We start from the raw sequence: 19287 nt of genomic DNA on the forward strand, positions 1-19287 counted from the left end.
TAAGCTAAAGAACAGATATCCTAAATCTCATTAAGAGATACTTTTCACACTGTTCCTTGAGTATACATTGAGCTTTGGGGGTTGAGTAGGGCACAGAGCTTTGGATGCTCCAATGGTGACACCCTAACATTCTATCCCTGGAGATTTTACCTAGAGATACAGAAAGAACAGATAACACCAACATACAAGAATCAAATTGTACGAGGGTATGATAGGAAGGAACTCTTGTGTTACATTCTACCTACCTCCTTAGGGTTGTCATCATGATGACTGATTTTTTTCTCTGCAAAGTTTAGTGCTGTTTTCTTGTCTGTTTTTGTTTTAAGTAAAAGAGTACGTGAAAATGCTATATTTATTTAGCTTAACAATAAAAATAGTGAAAGTTTACAAATTCTTCCTGAGTCCAAGCTGGGCCATGACTATTACTGATGGAGTTTACCCAAGACACTAACTCCAAGTTTGGTGACCGTCAGCAAACTGGCACAGTGGCTGAATCTCATTCCCATAATGCCAGCCAAGGTTACAGAAGTAACTAGGAAAAGCAAAATGTTCTGGATCCTGAGACAGCTGATAGGTACCCAGGTCCGAAGAGGAGCCCGGCAGCCAGGGATGGGACACTGCCTGCTTTTGCATAGCCAGTTGATCCCACCTGGGGCAACCAGTGCTGCATAGCCAAAGTCAATCCAATGTAAAGGCACCAGTGGGCTGGAGTCCTGCATTGTTCTCTTTCACTTCATTCGAACAGAATTTTATACTAGGCCTGCACCTCCTTCCCAAAGGTCTGCATGGGCCAACACCTGTCTTTTAACTTTTTTAAAGTGTTGTTTTTTTTAAAAAAAATAATTAATCCAACTTTTACAAATGTTTATTTATTTGTGGTTGTACTGAGTCTTGTTGCTGTGCACAGGACTTCTCCGGTTATGGCTAGTGGGGGCTACTTTCTATTTGTGGTATACAGGCTTCTCATTGCAGTGGCTTCTCTTGAGTGGAGCACTGGCTCTAGGCCGGGTGGGCTTCAGTAGTTTCGGCTCAAGGGCTCTAGAGTGCAGGGTCAGTAGTTGTGGTGCATGTGGCCCCTCAGCATGTGGGATCTTCCTGGACCAGGGATTGAACTGGCATCCTTTGCATTGCAAGGCAGATTCTTAACCACTGGACCACCAGGGAAGACTTTAAACTGGTTTTTGATGTACAGAAGTTGCCATTCCATTTCTTAAAGACAAATTGTTTCATATTAATGATTTCTTAAAGGTGTTTAGAGTTTTTCTTACATACATAGAATTAAAAACACATTTTAGAATTCTTTTTTTTTCCCATAGGCATCTATTTTTCAGCACAATCTATTACTATATTTTAGAATAGCAGTGTTCCCATGGCACAGATTTGGGGAGACACCTCTCTAAAAAAGAGGAAAGGACAGTGGGCTTTTGAGGAAGGCAGGGACCTGATGGGAAGAGAGTTTAGGAAGAGAGAACACTGTTCTCTCATTTTTTTTTTCTGTGGGAAACTTTGCCTCTGCCATCGTGAGCTCACAGTCATTCAAAAAGTCTTGACTGACTTATACAATGGCTAAATTTATCCTTCCCACTAAAGTCTTGTTTTTTCAAAACATCTGACTAGGCTGACATTATTTCGCATGTTACTCTGCCAAGAAGGTTCATAGGTCCTGGGGAACTTCTTTCCTGAAATATATTATTGGGAATTTTATATACCTAACTTCATATTTGAAAGATTTAGTGTAGCTGTAATACTCTAATTATTCTAAAAACTTTAACCTTCTGTAACTGAAGTGATGGAATTCAGTCAGTTATTTTCATTTTAGTTTACCTAAATTCCTGATAATTATCAATTCATCATTAAATGCCTAAACTCCAGTGTGACTGAGGAGACTTTGAACCCCAAGTTCCTTTCCTCAGATTGTCAAGGGAGCATTCATCCTTATCAAGTTTGATGCTTTAAAGATAGAAACAGTAAGAGGCTACTTGTAACTCAATTCTGATCCCCTCCTTGTCTCTCCATTACAGTCTCAGGTAGCTGCTGCTACTGCTGCTGCTGCTAAGTCGTTTCAGTCGTGTCCGACCCTGTGCGACCCCATAAACGGCAGCCCACCAGGCTCCGCCGTCCCTGGGATTCTCCAGGCAAGAACACTGGAGTGGGTTGCCATTTCCTTCTCCAGTGCATGAAAGTGAAAAGTGAAAGTGAAGTCACTCAGTTGTGGGTTGCCATTGCCTTCTCTGGTAGACCACGTTGATAATTCAAATGACGTTTAATTTCCTCAGTGTTTCCTTTTCCTTATTCTTTTGACTTCTATTTATCTTAACACATTTCTCAATTCTAGATTAGGAGTTAATAATAAGGTTGTCTAGGCCTGGTTGGGTGAATAATAAATATAACATAGCAACAAAAACTATGTCATTAAAACATAAACTAACTTAACTTCAATAGAGACTGCTACTTCTTCAAATATCATTATTATTCACAATGCTTCAATGAAAGGAATTACTGGATAATTGTTAAATAACCAAACAAAGACAATTAGTAAGAGAAATTACTAAGGACATAAGAAAAACAAATTAGACATAATTTTAAAACACTGAACTTAAATGCCAGTAGTTCCATATGTATATAAAGGAAAAATAATTTTGTTATAAATTAACTAATGAATGAACAAGACAATGGTTTGGTTTGTTTCACTGCAAAATACTTGTTTTGATATTTTATCACAGTCTTGTAAACCTCTCTCTTTTATGTAATAAAATTGCATCAGTTATTTTCTCTGCTGATGGATTTAGCTATTGAGATTTATTATAGATCATAAAAAGATTCAAACTGTGAAGTTAGTTTTAATACTACAGCATTTCCTACTCCAGGAACCTGTCTAGATTTTTAAAATTTTTCTTCATCATGTCCTAAGGATGATTGTTCTCTTTTTTTCATCCTATCTTACAACTTGCTGTCAGCCTCTTGGCCAGTCTAGACTGGAGGAATAGTAAGGGCACTCCTATAACCCAGAGAGGTTAAGTGATAACTGGGAGGGATGGTGAAGCCCCTGTGAAGAATATAATGGAAATTCTTAGATGTGCAAATTCTCTAAATAGCATCACTTTAAGGAAATCTCCCACTGAAAGTGAAAAATTTAATAATCTTAGGAGTCCCACGAGGACTTCCCTGGTAGCTCAGACAGTAAGGAATCTGCCTGGTATGCAGAAGACCCAGGTTCAGTCCCTGGGTCGGGAAGATCCCTTGAGAACAGAATGGCTACCCACTCCAGTATTCTTGCCTGGAGAATTCCATGGACAGAGGAGTCTGGAAAATTCCAAGGACAGAGGAACCTGGTGGGGCTATAGACCATGGGGTTGCAAAGAGTGGGATATGACTGAGTGACTAACACTTCCACTTTCACTTTTAGGAGTGAGATAAATTACCATTAGGCTCAAAAACATTGTTTTTTTTTTTTTTCAGACCCACTAAATGAGTCAATCTTGCAAAATTGGAAAACAAAACTAAAAGTATTTACTATGAAAATACAGATTCCTTTCCTTTCTGTGTAGCATCCTCTTCTAGTAACAAATAGAAACAATGACATTTATTAACATCATTAAGGCTACACAATACATTTATAAGTGACATCAAGATTTAAAAGAGCAAGGTATGGGAAAGGGGAGAAAGTCAAGGTTTGATAAGAAGCGGTATGAATCTGGGAGATAATGGAGAACAGGGGACCCTGGCTTGCTGCAGTGCATGGGGTCGTGAAGAGTCGGACATGACTTACAGACTGAACAACAATAACACAAATAAATAAATAAATAAAACATTGGAGAAGTATGCAGAAAAAAAGAAGAACAAAATTTTTGGTAGCTCTGACTGATAAGTAAGGTCACAAATACAAGATACTATGACTAAAAGTTTTTCTTTTTGATCTGGAAATCACAACTATTATCTAAGTGTTTTAAAAAGCTGTGCTATGTAATGCTTTAATAGTATTACAGCTTAAAGGAACTATCAGGTGATCTTCCCTTTTTAGAGTTGGTAAAATAAATCCCCAGCCATCATGCTTGTTATTTGAGGAAAATGGCAAGATCCTGATACTTTCTTTCGGTCTAGTGTAGACTTCTCTCCTTCCCGGTCTGAAGCTCACATTATTAGGGTCACACCTTTTGTTTGCATAATGCACACAGGTCACTGGCCCAGAGGATGCAATTGCACCCAGGGATGGTGAAAACCCTTTCCCTCCTTAGCATGGATTCTCTTGTCAGCTCACATCCCCTACTTCTTTCAGGCAGTAACTTATACTCTACCTATTGGCAAATGAAGAAGATACAGTCTTTCTCCTTTAGGAGCTCATTGTCTAGCAGAAAATAATATACAAATATAATGCAACATGATACATTTTCTACTATAGTTGACAGAGGTTGAAAAGAATAATGAATAGTCAAACATAATAAATAATAAAGATTGAAAAGAATAATAATCAGCATTACCTAGAATGTTGGGAAACAGAGCACTGAGACATGATTGCTAGAAGTTCAAATTAATAAGTATTCTGGAGGGCATTTTAGTATTATGTATCAAAAGCATTTTAAAAAACTAAGAAAAAGTGAATACTATTTACCTTAACAGCACCATAGCTCAGGACCTAACCTAAGAAGGAAATCCTCCAACAAATTTGCAAGGATGTTTGTACAAATATCCAGAGAGAGTAGCATTTGTTGTAATAGTGAAAATGCTACAGTTTCCAGTAAGAGGTGGTGATTAGTTAAATGAATTTTGCTACATCCATACAACAGAATATTATTCTCACCATTAAGAATGCTATAGATTTATATATATATACACATATATATATAGAGAGAGAGTAGAAAATATGCATTTGATATATTTTTGAGTGAAAAGTAGGTTATAAAGCATAATAGATACGATGAAGATGGCATATAACTTCTTCCTCTCCAGAACCTATAACCCTCGTCTAATCATGAGAAAAACATCAGATAAGTTCCAATAGTGAGGCATCCTGCAATACACTGACCTACTTCACAGCTGTCAAGGTCATCAAAACAAGGAAAGTCCAAGAAACTGACAAAACCAAGAGGTGCCTAAGTAGTGTGTTAGTCATTCAGTCATGTCTGACTCTTTGCAGCCCCATGTACTGTAGCCCACCAAACTCCTCTGTCCATGGAATTCTCCAGGCAAGAATACTGGAGTGAATTGTCATACCCTCCTCCAGGGGATCTTCATGACCCAGGGATCAAATCTTCATCTCTTAGGTCTCCTGCTTTGTCAGGCAGGTTTTTACCACTAACCCACCTGGGAAACCTATGTATTTTACATATATACACACACATATATATATTATATATATAAATTGTCTTTCTTATAGTAGCTTCATCTTTCATGCCTAGTTAGCTGCTTCTTTTCCCCCCATGCCTACCCCATTCTCCCAAAGCATTCCATTCCTCTCTCTCTTACTGCATTATATTTATAGTGTGGCATTGTAACCACTTGCTTATAATCCTGCAATCTCCAGTTTGACAGGAGTTCCTGTAGATTCTGTCCCCTACTTTACACCATATTCCAGAGAGGTAGAAAATCCTTAATAAATATTTAGTGAGTGAACAACTATGTTTCCACATGACAAAGAAGGAAGAAATCACGAGAGGCAATAATCCATGGTGGATATGTTTCTATAGGAAGAAAAAGAAGAAACTAAGAACTGAATGATTAGTAGGATGAAAGGAAAGACAGGCCTAAAGCTCAGGCAAATGCAGTGGTGGCGGCCTCTCCAGAAAAAATCACTTGACAGTTTTGACTGGAATAACCTGGGGAGCTATCACATCAATCTTAATATACTACTATATCTACAAGATACAAGTTCTACACATGTCAATATGGAACAGAATCTAAGATACACTGTGAAGTAAAAAGAGAAAGTGAAAGAACAGTGTGCATATCCTAAGTGTGTGTATGAATACATGTGTGTACACACATATATATATACATTCATATACTGCCCATGTGTGTGATGAGACCAATAACAAGGCTGTGTAGAAGAGAGAGCTCCTTTTCATCATAAACTTTTATTACCTTTCATTTTAATATCACATACATGTATTAATCTACTCAAAATTAATTTTAGAGGCATCTATAAAGTGAAATTTTGGATTATATTTCTAAGTGAACTTTTAAAAAAGGAAGCCATATGCAGCAAGGAAAAAAAGTCTGGAATACGATATACTAAGACGTTTATGGCATACCCATTGTCTGTAGTAATTTTTAATTTTCTCCTTCTCTAGTCTTTTCTGTCTCAGTCTCCTAGTTTTGCCAGTTCCTTTTTTCCCAAGGCTCACTCCTTACAAGTGTTCGCTCTCTGGATTCTCTTGGTGATCTCATCAGGTTTCATGGCTGTAGGTATCATGTATGTAATGAACAAATATATACATCCAGGCTAGATCAGAGCTCCAGACTTAAATATACAACTGTTTCCTCAACATTGCCACCTGAATGCCTAAAACACCAACTCAAGTGTAACATATCTCCAAATGAACTTCCTGCCCTCCCTGACCTCCAACACACAAGTCATACCATCTTCAGTTCAGTTCAGTCGCTCAGTCGTGTCCGACTCTTTGTGACCCCATGAATTGCAGCACGCCAGGCCTCCCTGTCCATCACCAACTCCCGGAGTTTACCCAAACCCATGTCCATCGAGTCGGTGATGCCATCCAACCATCTCATCCTCTGTCGTCCCCTTCTCCTCCCGCCCCCAGTCCTACCCAGCATTAGGGTCTTTTCCAATGAGTCAACTCTTCGCATGAGGTGGTCAAAGTATTGGAGTTTCAAGTTCAACATCAGACCTTCCAATGAACACCCAGGATTGATCTCTTTTAGGATGGATTGATTGGATCTCCTTGCAGTCCAAGGGACTCTCAAGAGTCTTCTCCAACACCACAGTTCAAAAACATCAATTCTGCGGCGCTCAGCTTTCTTCACCGTCCAACTCTCACATCCATACATGACCACTGGAAAAACCATAGCCTTGACTAGATGGACTTTTGTTGGCAAAGTAATGTCTCTGCTTTTAAATATGCTATCTAGGTTGGCCATAACCTTCCTTCCAAGGAGTAAGCGTCTTTTAATTTCATGGCTGCAGTCACCATCAGCAGTGATTCTGGAGCCCCAAAAAATAAAGTCTGACACTGTTTCCACTGTTTCCCCATCTATTTCCCATGGAGTGATGGGACCAGATGTCATGATATTAGTTTTCTGAACGTTGAGCTTTAAGCCAACTTTTTCACTCTCCTCTTTCACCTTCATTAAGAGGCTCTTTAGTTCTTCTTCACTCTCTGCCATAAGGGTGGTGTCATCTGTATATCTGAGGTTATTGATATTTCTCCTGGCAATCTTGATTCCAGCTTGTGTTTCTTCTAGCCCAGCATTTCTCATGATGTACTCTGCATAGAAGTTAAATAAGCAGGGTGACAATATACAGCCTTGACGTACTCCTTTTCCTATTTGGAACCAGTCTGTTGTTCCATGTCCAGTTCTAATTGTTGCTTCCTGACCTGCATACAGGTTTCTCAAGAGGCAGGTCAGATGGTCTGGTATTCCCATCTCTTTCAGAATTTTCCACAGTTTATTGTGATCTACACAGTCAAAGGCTTTGGCATAGTCAATAAAGCAGAAATGGATGTTTTTCTGGAACTCTCTTGCTTTTTCAATGATCCAGCGGATATTGGCAATTTGATGTCTGGTTCCTCTGCCTTTTCTAAAACCAGCTTGAACATCTGGAAGTTCACGGTTCACGTATTGCTGAAGCCTGGCTTGGAGAATTTTGAGCATTACTTTACTAGCATGTGAGATGAGTGCAATTGTGCGGTAGTTTGAGCATTCTTTGGCATTGCCTTTCTTTGGGATTGGAATGAAAACTGACCTTTTCCAGTCCTGTGGCCACTGCTGAGTTTTCCAAATTTGCTGGCATATCGAGTGCAGCACTTTCACAGCATCATCTTTCAGGATTTGAAATCGCTCCACTGGAATTCCATCACCTCCACTAGCTTTGTTCGTAGTGATGCTTTCTAAGGCCCACCTGACTTCACATTCCAGGATGTCTGGCTCTAGGTGAGTGATCACACCATCATGATTATCTGGGTCATGAAGATCTTTTTTGTACAGTTCTTCTGTGTATTCTTGCCACGGCTTCTTAATATCTTCTGCTTCTGTTAGGTCCATACCATTTCTGTCCTTTATCGAGCCTATCTTTGCATGAAATGTTCCTTTGGTATCTCTAATTTTCTTGAAGAGATCTCTAGTCTTTCCCAATCTGTTGTTTTCCTCTATTTCTTTGCACTGATCGCTGAGGAAGGCTTTCTTATCTCTCCTTGCTATTCTTTGGAACTCTGCATTCAGATGGGACTATCTTTCCTTTTCCCCTTTGCTTTTCACTTCTCTTCTCTTCCCAGCTATCTGTAAGGCCTCCTCAGACAGCCATTTTGCTTTTTTGCATTTCTTTTCCATGGGGATTTTCTTGATCCCTGTCTCCTGTACATACCATCTTAGTCTATGGCAAATCCTTCCTTGCATTTGCTCAGGCCAAAAACTAGACTCATCTTCCCACATCCCATATCCAATCTCTCCATAAGCCTTGTTACTTTCACTTCCAGAATGGATCTAGGTTTTGACCACTTCTCACCTCCTTCCAGCTGCCCTCCTGGTCCAGGCACTGTCTCCTCTCACGTGGATCACCTGGATGGTCTCCAGATTGGTCTCCCTGCTCCTCTCCTCCATTCCCACAATCTCCCCCGAGGTGGTGATCTATCCACATGATGGCCAGATCACGTCTGTCCTCTGCTCAAAACTCCCCAGATGCTTCCATCTCTCAAAGGGAAGAAGCCCAAACCATAAAAACAGGTCACTGGGTCCCACATGACCCGTCACTCCTTCCGATGCTCCCATCCACAAAGCCTTATCTCTCTCACTTCACCACTTGCCCTTTCCTGTGCTCACCCCTCTCAAACCAGCTCAACCCCCTTACTGGTCTTCTTTACACACCAAGCCTGCTCCTACCTTCTGCCACGGCGCTGTTCCTTCCTGTGCTCTTACCCCAGGTATTCTCATGACTCACCCGCTCCCTTTCTTCAAGTCTTTGCTCAAAACTCACTCACTCAATTAGGCCTTCCCTTGTGTACCTCCCTATCCAAAATTGCAACTGCCTATCCATGACCCTATGCCTCTTTCCCAGGGCTATTTTTCCCCATAATACTCATCCTTTCTATTTTATAGAAGTGATTTGGTTATTAGGGTTATTTTTACAATCTGTCATGTCTACATTTGAGTACAAGCTCCATGAGAATGGGGACTTTTGTCTGTATTGTTCACTGAGCCTAGAAAAATATTTGACATATAGTAGATGCTCAGTAAATAGAAGTTGAATGCACAAGCTTGTATTACTTGCATAATAAGGAATGATTCAAAAATAAAAGTTACTATAATGAATGAAGGCTACAACAGTCTACTTGTTCATAATTTAAAAGTTTTGGGGGTGTTACAAACATTGTATTTTGCTTTGAAAAGATCTTCCCATTCTTGTTGTCTTAGGAAAAAATATTTTATTTTTAAAGAAATGTTTTATAATATTCTTTTTTCTTATTTCTCAGGGCTAAAGTAGAAAAAGGTTTTATTTTATTTTCACCATGGGGGGGATGTAATCCATTTTATTTCCGTGGTTGCATTTTCTACTGCAGGCAGCACTGCAGAGGAGAGAGCAACAGCAATCAGGGGTAAATGTCAGGGTTTCACCCTATCTCCACCACGCACTCACTTGAGCCTCCTTTTACACATCTGTAAAATGGGAATGATACTTATGTCACAGAGTTGTGAAGATTAAATGGGGTCACAGCTAATATCTGTTGGGTGCTTACATCACAGAGTGGGTAATATCATGCCTGTTTTCCTAGCTTAGGAAACAGGGCCCAAAGGTTATCCAACTAGTCAGGTAGCAAGGTCAGAGGCCCTGAATGGTAAGTCTGGGATTCTCTCCCCTCCACTCTCCTATCTCTTATCTCTTTGGGAGAGGATAAATGGTGGAAAGGGCATCTAAAGATGACTAGGTGGGGACTGGAGTTTGACTCTTCCCTTAGCACTGGAGAGACTGTTGCCTTGAGCAATGTCCTTTGGGAAGTGCACCATGGATATGACTGGATCATGCATGAACCACCTCAGGCTATCACAAATCTGGACGAGTTACATAAAATTAGCAATAATCCAGGGCAACATCTCTCCCACTTCTTTTTTTTTCAGGTAGATAATTATACAAAGTCAAATTCTTCTACTTTTGATTTTTCTTTTTGGGTCTCAGCTATTTCCACTCCAGAAATTTCTTCCTCACACATGTGCTCCCTAATCTTCTTTCACCTTTTATTAACTCTTATCCAATTCCCTCAGGTAAATCTTTCTTCTCCTTACTGACATTCTTTATTGCACCTATAAACCCCAAAACAGTTATGTTCAGGTTGGTAAGCATAAAAAGAGTATTCAAAATACAACTAAGCTAAGGAAAAGACCAGCCCTTCACTTTGAACTGTTCCAGGCTCAGTGAACAATATGGTGTACTACCCCAGATGGAGATCAGATACCCTCTTCAGCATCTTCTCTTACGGTCCACTGACCTCTGAATTCACATCAACATAGCTGTGGTGAACAGGGCTTAATGCAGCTGTGGGTGGGCCCAAGTCTCAGTTCTAGTTGGCAGCTGTGTGACTTCAGGCAGTTACTTAACCCTCACCCCATTTGCTCATCTGTAATTTGTGCGCTAAGTCGCTTCAGTTGTGTCCGACTCTGCGACCCTATGGACTGTGGCCCACCAGGGTCCTCTGTTCAAGGAATTCTCAAGGCAAGAATACTGGAGTGGGTTGCCATTTCCTTCTCCAGGATCTGTAATGTGGGATCATAACAAAATCTACCTCCTAGGATTACTATGAGGATTAAATGGGTTAATTCAATTAAATCACTTAGAATGGCTTCTGGGACCGAGCAAGGGCAAAACAAACACATTAACGGAGATTTCCTCAAATATGAATATTCAATATTAAATTTTTTTCTATATTTCTTACTCTTTAAAATACTAAAGAGTATTAAAAAAAATACTTAAACTTTTAAATTACAAATACAGTGGTTCAGTCACATAATTTTTTTTTCAGTCACATAATTAAATACACTTTTACTAGGTAAACTGAAGATCTACCACTCATAACATTGTTTCTATGGAAAGCTTAAATACAGAAATTTTTATAAATGACATTTTAAAGCACATTTTATCTAGAAGTTAGGGAATGCCCATATTGAAAGTGCAAATATACATAAAACTATAATATATGATTGAATTTACCAGAAAAGTCTTTACTTTTTTGAAACAGGATTTATTTCATAAGCAGTTTACCTATTTCTGTTGCCAGCGCTGCTGTAAATCTGGTACCTCTGAAAAGTATTAGAGGTGACGGGATCTAGAATCTCACTTATTCACGGTTTGGCTTTTGCAAACAGAATCACATGTGCTATTAAAAAAAAAAAACCAAAAAACGGTGTTTGTATAAAATCACCACTTCAGTTTCTACCATCTGTACTTGCTTGAGGGGTCAATTTCCTGCAGATAAGTCACCCAGCTGAGGAACTCAGATCTGCATGGGTAGAGTACAAAGAGTGCTGAAGTTAGACTTAAAGTGAGGAAGCCCGCCCGACCAAGCTACTTCCTTTTTATCCCTCCAAATAAGGAAACACTGCAGCACCCAGCAGACCTGGGGAGTTCTGTTTATTTTGGAATGAACGACAACAACAAAATATCTGTTGGTAAGATTGTCAGATTTAGTAAAGCAAAATATAGGATGACCAGTTAGATATGATTTTCAGATAAAGAAATACCCTTTCAGTCCCCAATATTGCATGGGATATACTTATATGAATAAAGTATTCTTTATCTAAAATTCAAGTTTAACTGACCATCCTGTATTTAATCTGGTCACCTTATTTGTTGGAAGATGGATTATTTCCAGACATATAACTGCCCCCTCCAACACATTTCCATACTTTAAAGAAATATATGTGTTTTGTATGCAAAGTATACCAATTTGAATATATCTTCAAGGTTTTAGAAACTGCTTGAATTAGAGAACCACCAGTAATCCTCATTTGTGTTGAAACTGGAGAAGAAATCTATAATCTCATGTAAGTAATTTTAATTCTAATTTTGGCTCAGTACAATTACAGAAATAAGCTACAGAACTGTTTAATTCCTTTTTTTTCCCTCAAAAGTTAAATGCAATTCTCAATTTAACATGAGATAATACCGCCACCTGGAGGCCAGAGATAGGTATGTCTAAGAATCAGTGTCATTTCTAATTCATCAGTCATCTGAGTTATGGTGACACTTGATTAGTAATACCATTCTGCTACTTGCCATTATATAAGTTTAGCTTTCTCCTCATTTATTCATTCATTATTGAACACTTTCTAGGTTTCTACTGTATGACAGACACTATGCTAGACTTTGGGAATACAAAGTTGTATAAGACCTAGCTTCTTCCTTCAGGCAGCTAACAGACTAGTGGGAGAGAGCAGGGGATTACCAGATGTCATCCCAGGTATTCTTGCCCTTTAAGGTTAAAATGAAATTAATATAAACCTCCAATCTTCAGATGGTGGAAAATTCGTGTCTTTCTAAGATTGTAGGGGAAACTGTGGCTTGCGGTTTTCTTGTTCACCTTGGACTCATAGCTCCTGCTTCATCTGACATAGTTCAGTTTATGGACTGCTTAAGTGTTCTATACATGCTGCCCCTGTTCTCCGTCAAACCTCCTGAAGATGTAGAATACAATGCTTTTCCCTTGGTTTTCATAATGATTAATTTACCCAAAGCTTAGAGCTTGTCGGGGATTCATTTTGATGTTTTTTAAAAAGATTTATTTGTTTTATTTTTGGCTATGCTAGGTCTTCATTACTGCATGCGGGCTTTACCTAGTCGCAGCGAGCAGGGGCTACTCTTTGTTGTGGTGCACAAGCTTCTCATTGCATTTCAGGGCAGAGTCTTAACCACTAGACCACCAGGGAAGCCCTATTTTGACATCTAGAAGCATGGGGGGACGTGTGTGTGTGTGTGTGTGTGTGTGTGTGTGTATGTGTGTGTGTGTGTAATTTAGAGCCACACTAACAATGATAAATTGAATAGACTTCCTTGCTCTTTTTAAAGTCCTTCTTCCCATCATTTTGACTCTTCTTCCCACCTTTTTTTTTTTTTTGCTGTCTATTTGCAATACTTCTTCACCCCCATCCTCTACCACAGTGAAAAACTTTCTCCAATTTATTATACAGAATGATTCAACTTTCTCAACTTCATATTCCCAAACTCAGTGTCACGTCCACCTGTGCATATCCAACACTCATTATTGCATTATGACACATACGGGCCATCTACCTAGAGTCTCAGCCTTTATTTTTTTCCCCTATATAACTGTTTATTTCCCCCATTAACAGGAATTACAGCAACTCCTTAAAAGATAGAATGATAACAGTTTAGGCTTTCTGTAACATTTTAAAATTTCCTTGTTACTTTACTACCTTCCCCTCCCACCCTCTCTTCCTCCCTCTTGTCCCTCCTTCATCCACCCTTGCAGGTATTTCTTAGCAATCTTGTGGTTTGTTATTGTTGTTCAGTTGCTAAGTTGTGTCTGACTCTTTGTGACCCCAAGGACTGTAGCACTCCACGCCCCTGTCCTCCACTATCTCCTGGAGTTTGCTCAAATTTATGTTCATTGAGTTGGTGATACTATCTAACCATCTCATCCTCTGTTGCCCCCTTCTCCTTTTGCCTTCAATCTTTCCCAGCATCAGGGTCTTTTCCAATGAGTTGGCTCTTTGCAGGTGGCCAAAGTACTGGAGCTTCAGCATCAGTCCTTCCAGTGAATATTCAGGGTTGATTTATTTTAGGATGGACTGGTTTGATCTCCTTGCAGTCCAAGAGACTCTCAATCTTCTCCAGCACCACAATTCAAAAGCGTCTATTTTTCGGCACTCAGCTTGCTTTATGATCCAACTCTCACATCTGTACGTGACTACTGGAAAAGCCATAGCTTTGACTATACGAATCTTTGTCAGCAAAGTGATGTCTCCGCTTTTTAATACCCTGTGATTTTGGAGCCCAGGAAAATAAAATCTGTCACTGCTTCCACTTTCTCTAACCCTAACCCTAATCTTGCTTCATGATAATACTACTGAGCCTCAACTAAAATTCAGCAACAAGAGAGAAAACTGATGGAATGACTGAAATACAGTATAGCTAATTAGCTGGTCCATTGTATCCTTTGCTTTCTGGTTGAGTCTATAATGCAGCGCTTCTTCTAAAGCCCGAGTGCTCCTATGACAAGACTTGGAGAAAGGATACTGGAAGGATGCATTGTTCTCATATCTTGCAAATGACCACTCACTAATCCTGTTAACTGCTCCTGCCCTTAAAAAGGACATGTGAATATGAAACTGGATTAAAACCTTAGTTTTGTAGAATCACAGGAAGACACTATCCCAAATATTAGGTTTTTAAAATAATCACTCAGGCAGGCAACAACTTCCCAAAGTGTCAGAATTAGTTCCTTCATTAGATCCCTTGGTATGAAGACTTCGGTACCCAAACTCAAACTGCCCAGCTGGAAAACGAGCAACTGCCTGGGCCATTAGTGATGCCATCTGACTGGCATTATGACTGGGCCTAGATCTATGGACTTTGGGGTTTAAAGAAGGATTATTTGAATGACTTTACTTTCAGAAATAAAATTAGTGAGCTTCATTTGTTTGTAACACATACATTTGAGTACCCACCTTATGTCATGTTCTATGTAATGCACAAGGCAAAGTTCTTAAGATACAAAAATAAACTAAAAAAAAAATATCTGTCCTCAAGGAACTTAAAGCCTACTGAAGGAGACAGATTAAGCAAAGGCCATATACGTGAGGACTTTGCAAATGTCTAAGTCTGTAACTTTTCATGCCTGTTGTTCACCCTCTTGTTTGTTTTACAAAAGTAGCTAGCAGTAAAATACTTACAATTTAAAAGATCTCTCTGTTTACTTTGGGAACCTGCACTAAAGCTTAAGATGTACATCTTCAGTTCAGTTCAGTTCAGTTCAGTCGCTCAGTCGTGTCCGACTCTCTGCGACCCCATGAATCGCAGCACGCCAGGCCTCTCTGTCCATCACCAACTCCCGGAGTCTACCCAAACCCATGTTCATCGAGTCGGTGATGCCATCCCACCATCTCATCCTCTGTCGTCCCCTTCTCCTCCCGCCCCCAATCCTACCCAGCATTAGGGTCTTTTCCAATGTGTCAACCCTTTGCATGAGGTGGCCCAAGTATTGGAGCTTCAGCTTCAACATCAGACCTTCCAATGAACACCCAGGATTGATCTCTCTTAGGATGGATTGATTGGATCTCCTTGCAGTCCAAGGGACTCTCTAGAGTCTTCTCCAACACCACAGTTCAAAAGCATCAATTCTGCGGTGCTCAGCTTTCTTCACCGTCCAACTCTCACATCCATACATGACCACTGGAAAAACCATAGCCTTGACTAGACGTACTTTTGTTGGCAAAGTAATGTCTCTGCTTTTAAACATGCTATCTAGGTTGGCCATAACCTTCCTTCCAAGGAGTAAGCGTCTTTTAATTTCATGGCTGCAGTCACCATCAGCAGTGATTATGGAGCTCAAAAAAGTAAAGTCTGACACTGTTTCCACTGTTTCCCCATCTATTTCCCATGGAGTGATGGGACCAGATGCCATGATCTTAGTTTTCTGAATGTTGAGCTTTAAGCCAACTTTTTCACTCTCCTCCTTCACCTTCATCAAGAGGCTCTTTAGTTCTTCTTCACTTTCTGCCATAAGGGTGGTGTCATCCACATATCTGAGGTTATTGATATTTCTCCCGGCAATCTTGATTCCAGCTTGTGTTTCTTCCAGCCCAGCGTTTCTCATGATGTACTCTGCATAGAAGTTAAATAAGCAGGGTGACAATATACAGCCTTGACGGACTCCTTTTCCTATTTGGAACCAGTCTGTTGTTCCATGTCCAGTTCTAACTGTTGCTTCTTGACCTGCATACAGGTTTCTCAAGAGACAGGTCAGATGGTCTGGTATTCCCATCTCTTTCAGAATTTTCCACAGTTTATTGTGATCCACATCTTAGAGTACATCTTAGAGTAGACCGAAGTCCAGAACACCCCTATTGACTGGCATTCTTTCAGTTCCATGAATATGGCAAGCTCATTTCTGCTTTAAGCCTTTTTTACTAGCTGTTTCCTGAGCCAGGCATGCAAAGAAGCATTAAGACTGATCTATCTTGGCCTGGGCTTCTGGCATGGGAGGAAAAGAAGACGGAGGAACCCTTAGAAAAAATCACAGGTTTCTAAGTTAAAAAATCTCTTTCCTAAAAGAACCACAAGGGACAATAAAGCAGTGACTATTTTCTAGGTAAAGCAGCCATTTGATTTGGGTTGATATACCTTTTCCTTTGGAATGTAATCTCAAGGGGAAAAACAATGCCTGACTTCAGTTCAACAAATAAAGATGCACAACAGTGGCATCCAAACCCACTCATTGCCCAGGACCTTACAGAAAAATATTCCTGAGTCAATAAAATGTGGAAAAAATTATGACGCATGATTCTATTGGAAATTTGAACACTGACTGCATATTTGATAATATTAAGTAATTATTGCTGTTTTCGGAGAAGACAATGGCATCCCACTCCAGTACTCTTGCCTGGAAAATCCCATGGACGGAGGAGCCTGGTAGGCTTCAGTCCATGGGCTCACGAAGAGTCAGAAACGACTGAGCGACTTAACTTTCACTTTTCACTTAAATGTATTGGAGAAGGAAATGGCAACCCACTCCAGTGTTCTTGCCTGGAGAATCCCAGGGACGGCAGAGCCTGGTGGGCTGCCGTCTATGGGGTCGCACAGAGTTGGACACGACTGAAGTGACTTAGCAGCAGCAGCAGCAGCAGCAGCATTGCTGTTTTAGGAATAATGGTGATATTGTGATAAAGTTTTTAAAAGATCCATACTGAAACATTACAGATTCAGTCATGTCTGGGATTTGCCTCAGTGTATTACTGGGGAGAAGAAAATATCATGGGAGGAATATAAATAAAACAAGATTGGCCATGAATCAACAGCTAGATGTTGGGTGCATGGGGATTCATTATACTATTCTGTCTTCTTTAGTACATGTTTGAAATTTTCACAAGAAAAAGTATTCTTGAAAATACGCTATAGAGTACATTAGTGGGGGGTGAGGGGATTGGTCTTGTTGATCACAGCTCCTATTCTGGAAATATCTACTCTCTTTAGGAAGAAAGTATCTGATTAGAGTAATTTATACAAGGTGCGCATTTAACAATCCAAAGCAAGGATTTCTAAGTATAAAGGAAAATCTAGTAAGTCTCAAAGAACAAGATTTCTTTCAAGCCTCTATATTTCAAATAAAAGAAATCACACTCAAAATTGTACTTCTATGACTCTGTCTCATGTCACTCTGTCCCTAAGTCAGTACAATCCAAGCACACTGACCACTGGCCTCCTCAAATGTGCCAAGCTTATTTGTACCTAAAGACCTGTGGTTTTAGTATATGTTTTGTCAAAGAATGCTCATCCCACTGGCTGGCTCCTGTCCTTCATTCATATCTCAATCTCCCCCACCAAAGTTGCCTTTTCAGGAGGGCTTCCCCAGCATTCCACCTTTAGAACCCCAACCCTTACAATAACTATGACCTTAAGCTGTTATTTCAGAGCACTGATCACTAAATGAAACTGTCTTATTTGCCTAATTTATTGTCTGTTTCCTTTATCAAGGTTATAAGATTTCTGACTGTAGGGCTCTTGTCCATCTTGTTCATGGATGTCCCCTGATCTCTTACAAGTGTCTGGCAAAAATAGATATTAAATACAGAACTTTGAACATGGAACTATGTAATTTGAAAGAATACCTTCTTGCACCCTTATGTTATATCTGGGGTTGCAAATGCAAATACCACAGAGCTTAGATGGGTACTAAATGCATGGGTCTTAGAGAAAAATAGAGATCACCTGAACTTATCTAAAAGAGTCAGCTGCTCTTGAGCTTGAACTACTGTTGCCAGGCTACAGTGCAGCTCTAGTGTGGTCAGATCTTCCCATTTATTATTGTGATGACAAATAGATGGGTTGACACAGCTCAAAATTAAACCCGTTTATAAGCTCTGCTCATACAGATAAGACAATTCAGAGATGAGTTGAGATATTGAGAAGATCACACTCTACAGCATTGCTTGTAACAGCAAAAAATGGGAAACAAAAAAAACACCCACCATTATGGGAATTCTCAAATAATTTGGAGCAAGCCTATTTGATAGAATACAGTATAATTAAGACAAATGAAGTCTAGCCATCTACATTCATGTAAAAAGACCTCAAAAGCATACAATTGGGTGGCAAGTCAAGTTGTAGATCAATATACAAAATATAATAGTATTCATGTAAAACTAGAAACCAGGATAACTGCGTTCAGCTTTGCTTTGCGTATCTGGCATGGATACGATGCCAGATAGTTTCCTCACTAGCAATGAGGAAGAAGTACGTGCTGCTGTCTCGTCTTTTCAGTCTAACAGTTTATGAATCTAAAATCTCCCCATCCCCATCCCCCACACGGAGAAGGCCATCCAGACTAGGGAATGAAACACGGATTCGCCCCTCACTTAGGAGAGTTCGATCTCTCTCAGTCCTCAATTCCTTCTCCAGAGGCAGTCTGTGTGGAGAGGAACAGCCTTGGCGAAAGAGAGACGTGGATTTATCAGCCTTTTTCAGTGTCATATTCTTCATTTCGAAACGCAGATTCTAACACCTACCTTATAGACTTTAGTGAGGTTTACAGTTAACGTGTCAAACGACTAACAGTAGCTATTTTTAGTAGCAGTAATAGAATTTAATTTAAGGGCTCAGCATCAGGGTCACTAAACAGAATCACGGTTTTTCACGCTGCCTTCCAACCAAAACTTTACTTTGCTTTATCCTGGTGATGTTTCAGAAACAATCCGGAACCGTTGCTATGGCGACACTCTGGTTCCGCCTCCAAGCTTGTTCGAACAGCTTGCTGGGAATTGTAGTGCGTGGGAGATTACACTCACGGAGCGGGCGGGGCAGCTTCCGGAAAAGGTATATTTCCGGTTCTTGCCTTCACACCTACCTTCCTTATCCTCCCCGCTTCTGGGCCATTGAGCCCAAAATAA

The 19287-nt window shown here is 39.9% G+C and overlaps 1 protein-coding gene and 1 long non-coding RNA gene across 4 annotated transcripts in view; both read right to left on the bottom strand.

Moving 5' to 3' along the window:
• NHSL1 (NHS like 1) overlaps window positions 1-19287 on the bottom strand; it is a 400302-nt gene that overhangs the window by 304353 nt on the left and 76662 nt on the right. The gene's annotated exons all lie outside the window — the stretch shown is intronic.
• LOC145521075 (uncharacterized) lies at window positions 848-19111 on the bottom strand. Of its 2 annotated transcripts, XR_014065078.1 has the most exons (3): window positions 18907-19083; window positions 11426-11663; window positions 848-1209 (listed from the first exon to the last, which is right to left on the bottom strand). It is a non-coding gene; the product is annotated as an uncharacterized LOC145521075 (long non-coding RNA). The 2 variants fall into 2 exon arrangements; XR_014065077.1 differs by lacking the exon at window positions 848-1209 and having other exon boundaries at window positions 10326-11663; window positions 18907-19111.

Source organism: Giraffa tippelskirchi, chromosome 9 (genome assembly GCF_054371585.1).
Source record: "Giraffa tippelskirchi isolate mGirTip1 chromosome 9, T2T-mGirTip1v1.2.pri, whole genome shotgun sequence".
Classification (NCBI taxonomy): domain Eukaryota; kingdom Metazoa; phylum Chordata; class Mammalia; order Artiodactyla; family Giraffidae; genus Giraffa; species Giraffa tippelskirchi.